Genomic DNA, 19,221 nt, shown 5'->3' with positions numbered 1-19,221 from the left:
ACCAGTACAAATTGGACGGTTTGCACCTGGGCAGGACTGGAATCAGTGTCTGAGGGGGAGTGTTTGCTAGTGCTGTCAGGGAGGGTTTAAACTAATGTGGCAGGGGAATGAGAGCCGATGCAGGAAGTCAGAGGGGAGTAAAGTGGGGGCAGAAACTAAAGGCAGTAAGGGGAAAAGTGGAAGGCAAAGAAACCAAAGACAAAAATCAAAAAGGGCCACAGTACAGAGACTGGAGAACTCCGTGAATAGGTCCAGTAAGGCTAGGAGAAATAAAAAACAGGGAGAGTGTACAAAACATGACAGGCTAGATAGTCTGAGACTTTGATGAAAGAAGGGCAGGACTGGCAGCTTGGCATTCCAGGATTTAGATGCTTCAGGTGAGATAGAATATCATAGAATATCATAGAATCCATACAGTGCAGAAAGAGAGAGGGTGACAAAAGAGGTGGGGGTGTTGCTTTACTGATTAGGGAGAATGTCACATCTATACAGAGGGAGGACACCTTGGTGGGATCATGCAGTGAGGCCATATGGGTAGGACTCAGGAACAGGAGCAGTGCAATCACACTGTTGGGGTGATACCACAGACCTCCCAGCGTGAAGTGGAGAAACTGATTTGTCAGCAGATTATGGGAAGATGTAAAAACAACAGAGTTGTTGTGATGGGCGATTTTAACTTTCCCAACATAAACTGGGATTCCTTTAGTGCCAGCGGCTTGGACGGGGCAGAGTTTGTTCAGTGTGTCCAAGGGTGCTTCTTGAGGTAAAATGTAGATAGTCTAACTCGGGAAGGGGCTATATTAGGCCTGGTTCTGGGAAACGAGCCCAGACAGATAATTGATGTCTCAGTGGGGATCATTTTGGGAACAGTGCTCACAATTCTATAAGTTTCTAGATGTAGAAAAGGATATAAGTAGTCCCAGAGTGAAAATACTAAATTGGGGAAAGGCTAACTATGACAGTATTAGGCAGGAGGTAGGGAATGTGGACTGGGGGTGGCTGTTTGAGGGTAAATCCACATTCGATATGTGGAAGTCTTTTAAATCTTGTTAACAATTCAGGACAAGTATGTCCCCGTAAACATGCAGGATAAAGATGGCAAGATTCAAGAGCCCTGGATGATAAGAGAGATTGTGAGTTTAGTCAAAAAGAAGAAGGAGGCAAACATAAATTTCAGGAAATTGAAAACAGGTAAGGCTCTTGAGGAATACAAAGATAGCAAGAAAAAGCTTAAACAGGGACTTAGGAGGGCAAAAAGGGGCCAATGAAATGTCTTTGGCAGGCAGGATTAAGGAGGATCTCAAGGCTTTTTATGCGTATATAAGAAGGAAGAGGGTAGCTAAGGAAAGGGTAGTGGAGGGAATTTGTGTGTTGAGCAAGATGAGATGGGTGAGGTCCTTAACGAGTCCTTTCGCAAAGGAGAAGGATGTGATGGATGGTGAGTGTAGAAAGGAGGATGTTGACATTCTAGGACATGTTGAGATAAAAAGGGAGGAGGTATTGGAGGTTTTGAAAAACATTAAGGTGGACAAGTTTAGGAGTCGGGGGATAATGATGCAGCTTTATAAGACCCTTGTCAGACCCCACCTGGAGTACTGTGCCCAGTTCTGGTCGCCTCATTACAGAAAGGATGTGGAAGCCATAGAAAGGGTGCAGAGGAGATTTGCAAGGATGTTGCCTGGATTGGGTGGCATGCCTTATGAGGATAGGTTGAGGGAGCTCGGTCTTTTCTCCTTGGAGAGACGAAGGATGAGAGGTGACCTGATAGAGGTGTACAAGATGTTGAGAGGTATAGATCAGGTGGATTCTCAGAGGCTTTGTCCCAGGGCTGAAATGGTTGCTACAAGAGGACACAGGTTTAAGGTGCTGGGGAGTAGGTACAGAGGAGATGTCAGGGGTAAGTTTTTCACTCAGAGGGTGCCGTCAGTGGTGGTGGAGGCAAACTCGATGGGGTCTTTTAAGAGACTTCTGGATGAGTACATGGGACTTAATAGGATTGAGGGTTATAGGTAAGTTTATTTATAAGCCTAGGTAGGTTGGGACATGACCGGCGCAACTTGTGGGCCAAAGGGCCTGTTTGTGCTGTAGTTTTTCTATGTTCTATGTTCTAAGTCCCCAGGGCCAGATCATAGAAATCATAGAAATCATAGAAACCCTACAGTACAGAAAGAGGCCATTCGGCCCATCGAGTCTGCACCGACCACAATCCCACCCAGGCCCTACCCCCATATCCCTACATATTTTACCCACTAATACCTCTAACCTACACATCTCAGGACACTAAGGGGCAATTTTAGCATGGCCAATCAACCTAACCCGCACATCTTTGGACTGTGGGAGGAAACCGGAGCACTCGGAGGAAACCCACGCAGACAAGAGGAGAATGTGCAAACTCCACACAGACAGTGACCCAAGCTGGGAATTCAACCCGGGACCCTGGAGCTGTGAAGCAGCAGTGCTAACCACTGTGCTACCGTGCCGCCCCTATCCCAGAATACTGACAGAGGCGAGGGAAGAAATTGCTGAGGCCTTGGCCAAAATCTTTGTATCCTCTTTAGCCACGGGCAAGATACCAGAGGGGTGGAGAGGAGCTAACATTGTTCCTCTGTTTAAGAAGGGCAGAAGAGACAATCCGGGAAATTACAGGCCTGTGAGCCTTACATCAGTGGTGGGGAAATTATTGGAGAAGATTCTTAGGGACAGGATATACTCACATCTGGAAGAGAATAGGCTTATTAGCGATAGGCAGCATGGTTTTGTGAAGGGGAGGTCATGTCTCACAAACCTGATTGAGATCTTTGAGGAAGTGACAAAAATAATTGACCAGGGCAGGGCAGTGGATTTTGTATACATGGACTTTAGTAAAACCTTTGATAAAGTTCCTCATGACAGGCTGATACAGAAGGTAAAGTCATATGGGATCCGAGGTGAGTTGGTAAGATAGAAACAAAACTGGCTTGAACATAGAAAGAAGTTTAACAACACCAGGTTAAAGTCCAACAGGTTTATTTGGTAGCAAAAGCCACACAAGCTTTCGGAGCTCTAAGCCCCTTCTTCAGGTGAGTGGGAATTCTGTTCACAAACAGAGCATATAAAGACAAATAAAGACAAAGATCCACCAGGTACACAGTACATACTCTTGCAATTCGGCCAACGTTGTCTACCTGATACGCTGCAAGAAAGGATGTCCCGAGGCATGGTACATTGGGGAAACTATGCAGACGCTGCGACAACGGATGAATGAACACCGCTCGACAATCACCAGGCAAGACTGTTCTCTTCCTGTTGGGGAGCACTTCAGCGGTCACGGGCATTCGGCCTCTGATATTCGGGTAAGCGTTCTCCAAGGCGGCCTTCGCGACACACGACAGCGCAGAGTCGCTGAGCAGAAACTGATAGCCAAGTTCCGCACACACGAGGACGGCCTCAACCGGGATATTGGGTTCATGTCACACTATTTGTAACTCCCACAGTTGCGTGGACCTGCAGAGTTTCACTGGCTGTCTTGTCTGGAGACAATACACATCTTTTTAGCCTGTCTTGATGCTCTCTCCACTCACATTGTTTTGGTTTCTTAAAGACTTGATTAGTTGTAAGTATTCGCATTCCAACCATTATTCATGTAAATTGAGTCTGTGTCTTTATAAGCTCTGTTTGTGAACAGAATTCCCACTCACCTGAAGAAGGGGCTTAGAGCTCCGAAAGCTTGTGTGGCTTTTGCTACCAAACAAACCTGTTGGACTTTAACCTGGTGTTGTTAAACTTCTTACTGTGTTCACCCCAGTCCAACACCGGCATCTCCACATCTTGAACATAGAAAGCAGAGAGTAGCAGTGGAAGGGTACTTTTCTAACTGGAGGTCTGTGACAATTGGTGTTCCACAAGGATCAGTGCTGGGGCCTGTGTTGTTTGTAATATATATATATAAATGATTTGGAGGAAAATGTAGGTGGTCTGATTAGTAAATTTGCAGATGATACAAACATTGGGGGAGTAGCAGATAGTGAGGAGGGTTGTCAGAGGATACAGCAGGATATAAATCAGCTAGAGACCTGGGCCGAAAGATGGCAGATGGAATTTAACCCGGAGAAATGTGAGATGATGCGATTTGGAAGGTCTACTGCAAAAGGCAAGTACACAGGAAATGGTAGAGCCCTTAGAAATATTAGCATACAGAGGGATCTAGGCGTCCAGATCCACAGTCCCCTGAAGGCAGCAACTCAGGTGGACAAGGTGGTCAAGAAGGCATATGGCATTCTGGCCTTCATCAGTCAGGTTGTTGAGTATCGGAATTGGAAAATCATGTTACAGCTGAAAAAGACTTTGGTTCAGCCGCATTTGGAGTATTGTGTACAATTCTGATCGCCACATGACCGGAAGGATGTTGATGCATTGAAAAGGATGCAGAAGAGATTTACCAGGATGTTGCCTGGTTTGGGGGATAGTGACAAACAAACAAAAACAAAGAACAGTACAGCACAGGAAACAGGCCCTTCGGCCCTCCAAGCCTGTGCCGCTCATTGGTCCAACTAGACCATTCGTTTGTATCCCTCCATTCCCAGAATGCTCATGTGACTATCCAGGTAAGTCTTAAACGATGCCAGCGTGTCTGCCTCCACCACCCTACTTGGCAGCGCATTCCAGGCCCCCACCACTCTGTGTAAAAAACGTCCCTCTGATATCTGAGTTATACCTCGTCCCTCTCACCTTGAGCCCGTGACCCCTTGTGATCGTCACCTCCGACCTGGGAAAAAGCTTCCCACTGTTCACATTATCTATACCCTTCATAATTTTGTACACCTCTATTAGGTCTCCCCTCATTCTCCGTCTTTCCAGGGAGAACAAGCCCAGTTTACCCAATCTCTCCTCATAGCTAAGACCCTCTATACCAGGCAACATCCTGGTAAACCTTCTCTGCACTCTCTCTAAAGCCTCCACGTCCTTCTGGTAGTGCGGAAACCAGAACTGGACGCAGTACTCCAAATGTGGCCTAACCAGCGTTCTATACAGCTGCAACATCAGACTCCAGCTTTTATACTCTATACCCCGTCCTATAAAGGCAAGCATACCATATGCCTTCTTCACCACCTTCTCCACCTGTGCTGTGCTGCCACCTTCAAGGATTTGTGGACTTGCACACCTAGGTCCCTCTGTGTTTCTATACTCTTGATGGCTCTGCCATTTATTGTATAACTCCCCCCTGCATTAGTTCTTCCAAAATACATCACTTCGCATTCATCCGGATTAAATTCCATCTGCCATTTCTCCGCCCAATTTTCCAGCCTATCTATATCCTGCTGTATTGTCCGACAATGTTCATCGCTATCCGCAAGTCCAGCCAACTTCGTGTCATCCGCAAACTTGCTGATAACACCAGTTACACCTTCTTCCAAATCATTTATATATATCACAAATAGCAGAGGTCCCAGTACAGAGCCCTGCGGAACACCACTGGTCACAGACCTCCAGCCGGAAAAAGACCCTTCGACTGCTAACCTCTGTGTCCTGTGCCAAGCCAGTTTTCTACCCATCTCGCCACCTCTCCTTGTATCCCATGAGCCTTAACCTTCTTAACCAACCTGCCATGAGGGACTTTGTCAAATGCCTTACTGAAATCCATATAGACGACATCCACAGCCCTTCCTTCGTCAACCGTTTTTGTCACTTCCTCAAAAAACTCCACCAAATTTGTAAGGCACGACCTCCCTCTTACAAAACCATGCTCTCTGTCACTAATGAGATTGTTCCGTTCTAAATGCGCATACATCCTGTCTCTAAGAATCCTCTCCAACAACTTCCCTACCACGGACGTCAAGCTCACTGGCCTATAATTACCCGGGTTATTGCTGCTACCCTTCTTAAATAACGGCACCACATTCGCTATCCTCCAATCCTCAGGGACCTCACCTGTGTCCAATGAAGAGACAAAGATTTCCGTCAGAGGCCCAGCAATTACATCTCTTGTCTCCCTGAGCAGTCTAGGATAGATGCCATCAGGCCTGGGGATTTGTCAGTTTTAATGTTACCTAAAAAACCTAACACTTCCTCCCTTGTAATGGAGATTCTCTCTAAAGGGTCAACACCTCCCTCTGAGACACTCCCAGTCAACAAGTCCCTCTCCTTTGTGAATACCGATGCAAAGTATTTATTTAGGATCTCCCCTATTCCCTTGGATTCTAAGCATAATTCCCCTCCTTTCTCCCTGAGAGGTCCGACCTTTTCCCTGACAACTCTTTTGTTCCTGACATATGAATAAAATGCCTTAGGATTCTCCTTAATCCTGTCTGCCAAGAACATTTCGTGACCTCTTTTTGCCCTTCTAACTCCCCGTTTGAGTTCTTTCCTACTCTCTCTGTATTCCTCCAGAGCTCCATCTGTTTTCAGTTGCCTGGACCTAACGTACGCCTCTCTTTTCTTTTTGATCAGATCCTCAATTTCCCTGGTTGTCACGGCTCTCAAATCCTACCTTTCCTATCCTTCCTTTTTACAGGCACATGCCTGTCCTGCAGCCTTATCAACTGTTCCTTAAAAGACTCCCGCATGCCAGACATGGACTTACCCCCAAACAGCCTCTCCTAATCAACGGCCACCAATTCCTGCCTAATCTGGTTATAGTTAGCCTTCCCCCAATTTAGCACCCTACCCTTAGGACAACACTCGTCCTTGTCCATTACTATCCTAAAGTTAACAGAGTGACTATGAAGAAAGGTTGAACAAACTTGGATTGTTTTCACTGGAGCATCGGAGGATGAGGATGGATCTGATAGAGATTTACAAGATTTTGACAGGCTTGGGATGAAGTGGATAGAACATAGAACATAGAACAGTACAGCACAGTACAGGCCCTTCGGCCCTCGATGTTGTGCCGAGCTTTGTCCGAAACCAAGATCAAGCTATCCCACTCCCTACCATCCTGGTGTGCTCCATGTGCCTATCCAATAACCGCTTGAAAGTTCCTAAAGTGTCCGACTCCACTATCACAGCAGGCAGTCCATTCCACACCCCAACCACTCTCTGAGTAAAGAACCTACCTCGGACATCCCTCCTATAGTCAGAGTCTTATTCCCAGAGTCAGTTACTCGGGGGCATAGGTTGAAAGTGAGAGGGGGAAAGTTTAAAAGAGATGTAAGGGGCAAGTTTTTCACACAGAGGCTGGTGAATGCCTGGAACATGCTGCCAGAGGTGGTGGTGGAAGCAGATCCTATAACAACATTCAAGAGGCATCTGGATAGACACATGAATAGACAGGGAATAAAGAGATATGGACCACGTAGAGGCAAGAAAATATTAGATTAGAGAGGCATCTGCATCAGCACAGACTTGGTCGGCCGAAGGGCCCGTTCCTATGCTGTAGTTTTCTTTCTTTGTTCTACAGTTTTATGTCTAAATACCATTATTAATTCAACATGGGGAATCCAGCTGTTTATCTTATTGCACAAACTTAAATCTAATAAAATAAAAATGCAAAGCCTTAAGGCATTTGAAATATTTAAGATAGACTTTTCAACTGCTTAGAGTCATAGAGGTTTACAGCATGGAAACAGGCCCTTTGGCCCAATTTGCCCATAGCGCCCAATTTTTACCACTAAACTAGTCCCAATTGACACACCCCACCCTCCCCCGTCACATCCCCATATCCCTCTATACCAATGTAACTGTCTGAATGCTTTTAAAAAGACAAAATTGTACCCGCCTCTACTACTATCTCTGCAGCTCCTTCCAGACACTCACAACCGTCTGTGTGAAAAATTGCCCCTCTGGACCCTTTTGTATCCCTCCCCTCTCACCCTAAACCTATGCCCTCTAGTTTTAGACACCCCTACCTTTGGGAATAGATGTTGACTATCTCCCTGATCTATACCCCTCATTATTTTATAGAACACTATAAAATCATCCTGAAGCCTCCTACGCTCCAGGGAGAAAAGTCCCAGTCTATCCAGCCTCTCCTTATAATGCAAATCATCAAGTCCCGGTAGCATCCTAGTAAATCTTTTCTGCACTCTTTTTAGTTTAATAATACCCTTTCTATAATAAGATGACCAGAACTGTACATAGTATTCCACGTGTGGCCTTACCAATGTCTTGTACAACTTCAGCAAGAGGTCCCAACTCCTGTTTTGAAAGTTCTGACAATGAAACCAAGCATGCCGAATGCCTTCTTCACCACTCCGTCCACCTGTGACTCCACTTTCAAGGTGTTATGAACCTGTACCCCTAGATCTCTTTGTTCTTTAACTCTACCCAAAACCCTACCATTAACTGAGTAAGTCCTGCTCTGGTTCAATCTACCAAAATGCATTACCTCGCATTTACCTAAACTAAACTCCATCTGCCATTCTTCGGTCCACTGGCCCAATTGATCAGGATCCCATTGCAATCCTAGATAACGTTCTTCACCGTCCACAATGCCACCAATCTTTATGTACATAATTAGAAGTACATGTGTGGGTCTGCAATCATTTTTGTAAAATCATTTTTGAAACTATAGACATCAAATGCGAAACCATTGAGATAAGCAGGATCCACGTGGAAACTAACTGTACATTTTTCAGGCAGGGTCTGAACAACGGTAACAAACAAAAGCCAACTAGAGCTCTTCCTACCTCCCCTGCCCCTGCAACTCCCGAATTCAGCCCCCTCCCCCCTCACCGCATTCCCCACCTTGACCAGCACAATCCGATGACTGTCCTTTCTGATGTAATACCTACAATATGCCAGTCAACAGACAGCATTGAACATTGAAAAGAAAAAAATACATTTTAAGTATGAAAAATAACTTTTCAGATTTCAGATTCATAAAATTTCCATTTTGAACTTATAGTTAAGCCAAAATTCAACAAAAATAAATACTTTTACACTTCAAATTTCATTACATTACTGAGCTGTATTTATCATTTTCTCATTTTTATCTATCAGCAATACAGCAGACCCTGACAACTTGAATTCCGATAGGTTTAATTTGTGGTTTATCAAGATTTAATACAATTGATATATTTATTGATCATATTTGTTATATAATGCTTCAGAATTACAAGCTGCAAAAAGCAAATGAGATCTCAGCAAAACTCATTTTCATTTTCCCAATTTACAATTTTCTGTGAGTTGAATATTGTATTTAAAACATCTTGGGGCCTCTGATTCTCTGTTATCCACATTTCAGATGATCCAGCTAATTGTAAGCACAAGGTTTCCACATCGTGTCTTTGTAGATTTAATGCCTCAAGGCAAACGTTGACCTTGATGAAAAGTCATGAAAAACAAGAAGGCACAGTCTACTGGATATCGACTATTTTTCATCATGCCAACTTGCCAAAGCTGTAGACGTGCACCACATACTGGAAGGAGTGTGTAGCCTTGGTTAAACAATGATGGGGCATGTGGGAGCGATGCCCTGGCTCCATTGACAGTAAGAAACTGGTTATCAGGTATGTGGCACTTTTAGTCTGACTATTCCTTACTCCTGCATCAGGATGGTCATCCAGGCCACCTTCCACTTTATCTAGAGGTTGAAAATGGACCATATTCATAGGGGCATGATGTACAAATCTCGAGATAAGGGGGGAAAATTTACCTAACATCACCCTCACCTATGCAACAAGCTGTGCAAAGACCTTCAGTATGAAAACACAGGCAAAATCTTAACAAAAAATGAGAGTGTTGGTTCCGGCACAGAGAACAGAGCGTTTCCCGTTGTCGGTGTCAGCATGGTTTTGGGCTGATTTTATGCCTCATTAGCGATAATCTTTATGCCCACAAGTTTCATGCTGCTCCAGCCGCAAATTCCATCTGATTCGCCCACCCCGCAACAACTTAACTGCTGCAGGTGTTGGGGAGCTCCACATAAATGGCTCCCTAGCACTTGTTCCACAAGTGGACTGGGGTAAACACAGTAAGAAGTCTCACAACACCAGGTTAAAGTCCAACAGGTTTATTTGGTAGCACAAGTGCTGCCCCTTCATCAGGTGAATAAAGAGTTGGGTTTACAAACAGGGCATTATATAAACACAAACTTAATTACAAGACAATGATTGGAATGCGAGTCTTAACAGGTAATCAAGTCTTTACAGGTGCAGACAATTTGAGTGGAGAGAGGGTTAAGCACAGGTTAAAGAGATGTGTATTGTCTCCAGCCAGGACAGTGAGTGAGATTTTGCACCTCTTTAACCTGTGCTTAACCCTCTCTCCACTTGCATTGACTGCACCTGTAAAGACTTGATTACCTGTTAAGACTCGCATTCCAACTATTATCTTGTAATTGAGTTTGTGTCTATATATGCCCTACTTGTGAACACAACTCTTCACTCACCTGATGAAGGGGCAGCGCTCCAAAAGCTCATGCTACCAAATAAACCTGTTGGACTTTAACCTGGTGTTGTGAGACTTCTTATTGCCACACAACAGCTGCAGGGGATGGCAGGCAAGGAGGCAGCGCTGTGCTTTTCAGAGGGGCCCTTCAGTATGATGCTGGATGGAGTGGAGCAGAGATGGGATACACTCTATCCCCACTCCAGGAGGCAGCAAGGTCACCACCCTCAAATAGGATGCAGTGGCAGCCCTGGTCAGTGCAAGCGCACTCCAGAAGAGGATGGGTCAGCAGTGTCAGAAGATGATGAATGATCATCTTCGCTCAGCTAGGGTAAGGGAACCACCCTTAGTCTCCCACTGGACATGCTCGCCCATCCCTGGAACCCCCAACCCTTTCTCTCACTTAGCTACCTTGACCTCTGCCAACACCAGGGACCTGGTACCCACCCCCTTCCCCCCGCCCCCCCCCCCCCCACTCCCACAATCACCAGACCGGTGAGTCTCACTTCTGTTGTCGGCAAGATGTTGGAAAAAATTATAAGGGATAGGATTTATAGTTATTTGGAGAGTAATGAATTGATAGGTGATAGTCAGCATGGTTTTGTGGCAGGTAGGTCGTGCCTTACTAACCTTATTGAGTTTTTTGAGAAAGTGACCAAGGAGGTGGATGGGGGCAGGGCAGTGGACGTGGTATATATGGATTTTAGTAAGGCGTTTGATAAGGTTCACCATGGTAGGCTTCTGCAGAAAATGCAGATGTATGGGATTGGGGGTGATCTAGGAAATTGGATCAGGAATTGGCTAGCGGATAGGAAACAGAGGGTGGTGGTTGATAGTAAATATTCATCATGGAGTGCGGTTACAAGTGGTGTACCTCAGGGATCTGTTTTGGGGCCACTGCTGTTTGTAATATTTATTAATGATCTGGATGAGGGTATAGTTGGGTGGATTAGCAAATTTGCTGATGACACCAAAGTCGGTGGTGTGGTAGACAGTGAGGAAGGGTGTCGTAGTTTGCAGGAAGACTTAGACAGGTTGCAAAGTTGGGCCGAGAGGTGGCGGATGGAGTTTAATGCGGAGAAGTGTGAGGTAATTCACTTTGGTAGGAATAACAGATGTGTTGAGTATAGGGCTAACGGGAGGACTTTGAATAGTGTGGAGGAGCAGAGGGATCTAGGTATATGTGTGCATAGATCCCTGAAAGTTGGGAATCAAGTAGATAAGGTTGTTAAGAAGGCATATGGTGTCTTGGCGTTTATTGGTAGGGGGATTGAATTTAGGAGTCGTAGCGTTATGTTGCAACTGTACACAACTCTGGTGCGGCCGCACTTGGAGTACTGTGTGCAGTTCTGGTCCCCACATTACAGGAAGGATGTGGAGGCTTTGGAGAGGGTGCAGAGGAGGTTTACCAGGATGTTGCCTGGTATGGAGGGGAGATCCTATGAGGAGAGGCTGAGGGATTTGGGATTGTTTTCGCTGGAAAGGCGGCGGCTAAGAGGGGATCTTATTGAAACATATAAGATGATTAGAGGTTTAGATAGGGTGGATAGTGATAGCCTTTTTCCTCTGATGGAGAAATCCAGCACGAGGGGGCATAGCTTTAAATTGAGGGGGGGTAGTTATAGAACCGATGTCAGGGGTAGGTTCTTTACCCAGAGGGTGGTGAGGGATTGGAATGCCCTGCCAGCATCAGTAGTAAATGCGCCTAGTTTGGGGGCGTTTAAGAGATCCGTAGATAGGTTCATGGACGAAAAGAAATTGGTTTAGGTTGGAGGGTCACAGTTTTTTTTTAACTGGTCGGTGCAACATCGTGGGCCGAAGGGCCTGTTCTGCGCTGTAATGTTCTATGTTCTATGTTCCCCCAGTAGCTGCAGTGCTCCTCACACTCCAGCTTCCACCCAAGTTCCATGCCTGCCACACCTCATCACCATCTTAAATGTCAACAACCCCACTCTTCCTCTCTGTGTCATTGCAGGACAAACTCAACCATAACAGATGTCAGCGGGTGCAGCCAGCTGGAGCCAAGGCTGAGCTGCAAACCCACACACGTTTTAAGAAGATTGTCCTCGAGTTGGCCGGGGAGGAGGAAGACCATGTGTACACTGATGGTGAGGTGGTAGCAGCAAAGAAACATGAGAGTCCTCAGCACAAATGCTGCCATTCCTCAAGTCTCAAGTGAGTAAACACTGTCCCCTCCATGTCCCATGTAATGCACTGATGCCATATGTCTTCTCTTACACATTGACCATCCTCGTGCCTCGTGGACCCACTGGATTCCAGCAGTGCAGAGGGAGACTTCCCCAACCTCACCATTGAAGAGCTGTCACAGCAGCCGACACCAGTGCAGTTACTAACACCTCGGTGGGTCCAATTAGTTGGTAGGCTTCTGGGTAACTGACTGCTGGCCATCTCGCAGCTGAAGATCTACAGCAGGCAGAGGCAGGGATGTCCCAGGGAATTGGCAGTCGGAGGGACGCCAGAGCCCAGGGCTCTCCTAAGCATCAGGCTGATGATGCGCCCCTGGGCTCAGTCATCCCATAGCTGCTGGAGCTGCAAAGACAGGGTAACAAAATTCAGGAAGGGATGACAGCAGTCCTCCTCAAAGTACAAGGTCAATTGGAGGAGTCTCCATTGCCTTCTATCCGAGGAGAAGGTTCCATCACTGCAATGCACCGAGACCAACACTGTGAGGTTGTATCCGCAGTGGAAACTTTGGTGCAGGATGTGCACTCCATGGCAGGAGATGTCCATACCATTGTGCAGGCACTGGTGGGAATCCACAAGTGCCTGCGCCAGAGGACGGCAGGGCTTCTGGATCTGCCCCCCCCCCCCCCCAAATGAAGGAGCCCAGGGGCCCCCAGGAACCTGAAGGGAAGGGGATTGGCAAGAGTAAATCCCAGGACCCTCCAGCCAGGGAACCCTGGGTGTCTCCAGCCCATCTGACACCCCCCCTCTTTGTAAGTGACACACCTCCAGCCCCACTCACCGATGAGGGCAGCGCTGCAATACCCGTGCTGCTCTAAAGCCAGCCAGAGCCCTCAAGGTCCAGGTCCCCCAGGGGATCCCCGCCAAGGTTACCGTCAGGTAAAAGGACATGGAAGTCAGCAGTAGCAGGGTAGATCTGGCCACTTTGTCATGGAACACTCCATTCGATTGGACCGTGCCGTATCACCTATTCTCCCTGGAAATGCTTAAATAGAAAACCAGCTTTGACCACAAGCCCCTCAAGCAGTGGTCTGCACGTAATATCCTTGAGGCCCTGTGGGAAAGGGAGATGGTGAGTCCTATTGGATGATTCTCTGAGCAGATCTTGAGTCATTTGGCAGAATGACTCATCACCAGAACTTTCAAACACCATGTTGTCACTTGGCTGGTGGTGAGAAGGGTCTTCCTGTCAGATCCTTCCTGCATGTCTAGAGTCTTACCTCCTCCTCACGGTGCCCTCGAGAGATGTAAAGACTTTTGTTAAGGTTCATCCTCAGCAGTCTCATAATGCAGGATTCTGTGCTCTACGGCCTCTTCCCAGAGATATACACCAAGATAAACATCAACTGCAGATCAAAGTTACCGCAATGGGAAAGGGCACCCTCCAAGGGGCTGGAAACTGGGTAAAATCCCTCGGGCTGCATGTTCCACATGTAATGAATCTTGTGAATGTTAACTGTAATTAGAAATGTAGTGAGTAACATACCGTATTGGAAGAAACTGAATTGCTTTGCACCATATGTAGTGTCAACTTTGAACAGTCATGTAATATTTTTATAAATTTCATGAATAAAGTATATTTTTGGAAAAAAAATCAAAAAAACTTCTCTTTTGATGTGCATTATCTAGTTTGCTTGCTCATATTTAATATTCAAAGCAATAACACGCGTGTTATCTAAACAGGAATGCTTATAAATCAATCTGCAAGTAGTTCTAGTGGCCTTACATATAGATTTGGTAGACCAGGCACGGCATCAATAAAATTGCTTAAATAAAAGCCCAGCTTTATCTATTCCATTAAGCTGTTCAAGGGATGGCTCACTTTGACTGAATTCAGTTCATTCAATTCCACAGAAGGTTAATTACAAGATGATCAATAATTTATAAACATATCATCCACAAGACTAGAGAGATGCAGCAGAGCCATTTTATGTAAATCTGCTAAGGAATAGGTCTTTCTTCTCATGGCTTGAAGAAAAAATCTCTTTATCTGGAATTTATTTCAACTGAGGCTATTGAACAGCATAAAACAATCATAAGCAACTTGTACCTAAATTCAATTAATCCGAATTAATTTGACATGGTTATATTAAATGAAAATGCAGTCACAAAATATAATTAACACAATAAACTTCATCACTGGGGCATTCAAAAGCTATATTATTGAAATTTTAAAAGATTATGAAAAGAAAATAGAACCTCATCCTAGCTAAGCCAAAACATCTTCCTTCACCTGTGTGAAAATCAAGAATCATTCCAATTCCAACATGTCAAAAATTATCAAGTATTCCAATGGGATACCTAATGATTTTTGACAGATTTAATGATGGATATATTAACCTGTACAACACTATTCAACAAGATAATTGTTATTTTATCAGCAAAGTGTTTTGCTTTTTATCAGTCCTCATTTCACTTGAGTTCTAATCTTAGTGGTTGTGTGGATGCAAATATCAGCAGATAATCATTATATGATCAGGAGAAATTTAAATGAAATACAAAGAGGACCTCCAAATATTGTAAATCTGTGAATAGATTGCGATTGGTAAAAGTACTTTGCACTGTTATAGTTTCTTACATTTCTGCAGAGGATTTTTAACCACTGGAATGTTTTCTAAATCCAGGCTTTTGCTGCCACTTCATTTTGTTAGCAATCATTTTAGAATCTGCATAAATTAAAATGATGGGATTTAACACATCATTGAAGATGTTATGGGATATTTTCCTCAATAATGTCATGAATTTTGGGGTGACCATGGTTAGCACTGCTGCTTCACAGTGCCAGGGACCCAGGTTCGATTCCTGGCTTGGGTGCCTGTGTGGAGTCTGCATGTTCTCCCCATGTCTGCATGGGTTTCCTCCGGGTGCTGTGATTTCTTCCCACAGTCCGAAAGAAGTGCTGGGTAGGTGCATTGGCCATGCTAAATTCTCCCTCAGTGTACCCGAACAGGTGCCAGAGTGTGGCGACTAGGGGATTTTCACAGTAACTTCATTGCAGTGTTAATGTAAACCTACTTGTGGGTTTACATTAACGGCGGCATAACATCTTCAATGATGTGTTAAATCCCATCATTTTAATTTATGCAGATTCTAAAATGATTGCTAACAAAATGAAGGGCAGCACGGTAGCACAGTGGTTAGCACTGCTGCTTCACAGCTCCAGGGTCCCGGGTTCGATTCCCGGCTCGGGTCACTGTCTGTGTGGAGTTTGCACATTCTCCTTGTGTCTGCGTGGGTTTCCTCCGGGTGCTCCGGTTTCCTCCCACAGTCCAAAGATGTGCAGGTTAGGTTGATTGGCCAGGTTAAAAATTGCCCCTTAGAGTCCTGGGATGTGTAGGTTAGAGGGATTAGCGGGTAAATATGTGGGGGTAGGGCCTGGGTGGGATTGTGGTCGGTGCAGACTCGATGGGCCGAATGGCCTCCTTCTGCACTGTAGGGTTTCTATGAACTTTCTATGAACTTGTGACACTAATAAATAAACTTTAAAAAACTTTTAAACTTTGAATAACTATTTTTTTCTTCGACTAAGTATTTACTCTATTTATTACAAATGACTAATTTCAATTATATAGGCCGGGATTCACCAGGCCCACTAGCCCCTGGCAGGATCCCAGTGGCCCACTGAATCAGGCCTTGGTACTAAAAAGGGATTCTTGCCGGGTGGCAAATCCTCGTGATGCTCCCAGTCAGCCCTGCCAGGCCCAATCAGACCCGTTGACTATGCAAAGCTTTCTATGGCAATGTAATTAGCGGACTGAAAACAGCCTTCTGCAATGCACCCCCACCGACTGGAAGCCCACAGGGCAGGATTTGGTGCAGGTCCTGGCAAATATCGACCTGGTAGCTTGTAATCTGGGGGGAGGGTGCAAGGAAGTAAATGCTGTGCCCACGTACTCTTCTGCTGCTGCCAAGCTGCAGAGGGAGAGCGAAGGGTCCCCCAAGAGATGTGGGCTCAGGCTGGGAGGGAAAGGGCCTGATCTCCGGACTCTCCACCAGGATGGTGCTCTAGTGACTGCACTTGTCTTTGTTGCCCTGGGAAAGGTGGTGTTCACTTTCAAGATAGTGATTTCGGACACCATTCTGGGGTAAGATCTTAATGATTGCCTCTGTCCTCTAAAATCATTGTAGTGCCCTGATCACTTTGATATCCATGCCCCTTGGACACCTGGAAGGCCTCAAAATCACTGAAGCACTCCATTCAACAATAGGGATTGGGCCAGATGTTAAAACCCTCTTTAAAGTGCTCTTACATAAATGACCTGTCAGGATTACTCGGGAGATCCCTTTCTCTCATAGATTACAACTGCTGTGAAACCCTTTTGAAGAGTTTTGCTGGTTAGTTTCACCGGGGAGTTCCATTTTAACATTGAAAGGTTAGCATCTGGTGTCTGCACCCTTTGAAGTGGTTTGACTGCCAGTTATGGATTACTTACCCACTAGCAGAGCATCTTGTTTTCTTTCCATTCATAATTGAATGTATCTTGCGCGCTTTATAAACATTGTGTTAGAAAAGAAAAAGTTAAATCTTTTAAAATATCCAACCTGAGAATCAAACCACTTCAGAGGATGGCTGGGAGAGGCGGGTTCTGTCACCCTCATGCCTGCGTGGTGTGTGGGTGGGCTTGCTCCATTATTGTAGTGGTGGGGGGGGGAGGAGGATGCCCTCTGTGCTGAGGGGTTGGGGGTGCTCCCCTTGCTGGCAGGGGTCGCCATGACCATTGTGGTGGGTCAGCATGGAGATCAGGGCACCCTTTCCAATCTCTGTAAAGCTGGGCTCGATGGTGTGGTTCCCGATGTGCATAAGTTTAAATGGTTAAATCATAGAATCATAGAAACCCTACAGTGCAGAAGGAGGCCATTCGGCCCATCGAGTCTGCACCGACCACAATCCCACCCAGGCCCTACCCGCTAATCCCTTTTTTTTACCCGCTAATCCCTCTTAACCTACGCATCCCAGGACTCTAAGGGGCAATTTTTAACCTGGCCAATCAACCTAACCCGCACATCTTTGGACTGTGGGAGGAAACCGGAGCACCCGGAGGAAACCCACGCAGACACGAGGAGAATGCGCAAACTCCACACAGACAGTGACCCGAGCCGGGAATCGAACCCAGGACCCTGGAGCTGTGAAGCAGCAGTGCTAACCACTGTGCTACCGTGCCGCCCAATGGGTTAAGATGGGTGAATCCCACCTGACCGGCATTGCTAACCCAGCGGGAAACATTCTGGTGGCACAGTGGTTAGCACTGCTGCCTCACATCGCCAGGGACCCAGGTTCAATTCCCAGCTTGGGTCACTGTCTATGTGGAATCTGTACTCTCTCCCTGTGTCTGTGTGGGTTTCCTCCAGGTGCTCCGGTTTCTTCCCACAGACCAAAGATGTGCGGGTTAGGTGAATTGGCCATGCTAAATTGCCCCTTAGTGTCAGGGGGACTAGCTAGGGTAAATGTATAGGGTTATGGCGATAGGGCCTAGGTGGGGGGAATGTGGTCGGTGCAGATTTGATGGGCTGAATGGCCTCATTCTGCACTGTAGGATTCTATGATCTTCAGAACAACACTGGCGAAGAACTTTACATTTCCCTATGAATGAGGTGGCTATTTTTATTGAGAGTTGTTGGCAGTTTTGTTATGGACTGATGCTGACAAGAAATGGGTTCAGACCCCTGAAAGAATATTTTTACATAGGGCCCTTGTGACTGAGAGAGAGGAGGTTTTTGTCTGATCAGTAAAGGCTGTATTCAAACCGAGATGAGAAGTGGAATGGACGAATCCACTACACCATCCCCTGGTTTACAAACATTTATGAATAAAATCATGTAATTTTCTCTCTTTCGTTCTTGTCTATTTTTGTCTAGTCTGATTATTTTTCTTGAAATGGGGAATGATGACACAACGAAACAAAATGTCTGGGAGGAGTCATTGTGCCTAATGGTATCAAGAAGCTGAATTGATGACAGAACAAATATCAATCTCAAATGCTTCCACGATCTTCAAAATAATTGACAAGTTAAAAGAAAGCATATTTTTAAACATTAGTCAAAATTCTTGTTGCTGTGAATTTCTGAAAATGACACTGGTAGTTTCAAGTACTAAGTGCCATGCACCCACAGTATTAACCATTCATCTCCCTGATATGAACTAGTGTTGGCAGTTCTTATACATCATCAGCAGCACTTGCATGCACTGCAGGTGCTGGCAAGCATCCTTAATGCTCATTTCAAAAATGGGTCTAAGCCACCGTGGCTGTGAAGCAGTTTCAAATTATATTTATTTCTTGTGACGCCTATCTGGCGAGGAAGCCACTTTCGGTAGATCTCAAAGTTTCATATTTGCATACTTTAAAGGAAACAATGTAAAAAGTAAACTAGAAAATATATTTCTTTTGACACGATTGCTTTACTTGAGGATAATTCCTTACTGAAATACTGCAGACTGAATGTGCTGGAGGTACAATGGGGAAGACGAAATAATGCCTGTCATTTGTCACTTTGTAAATCCAGACTGGAGGCTCTTTTGAGACTGCTATAGCTTTTTTTACACCAGCGTATACAAAATACAAGATTAGAACTCTCCTTTTTCCAAAGTGTACTGTCCATACAAGCACCTCCCATGTGTTCTGAACTTTAATCTCAATGTGTTGCGTTACAGTAAGCATTGTGTCTTTGTGAAAAGGGAGATTATTTACCATAGAAGCCCTTGTTTTCCAAACA

This window comes from Mustelus asterias, chromosome 18 (genome assembly GCF_964213995.1).
Source record: "Mustelus asterias chromosome 18, sMusAst1.hap1.1, whole genome shotgun sequence".
NCBI classification, from domain to species: Eukaryota; Metazoa; Chordata; class Chondrichthyes; order Carcharhiniformes; family Triakidae; genus Mustelus; species Mustelus asterias.
Note: the sequence above shows the minus strand (reverse complement) of the source record.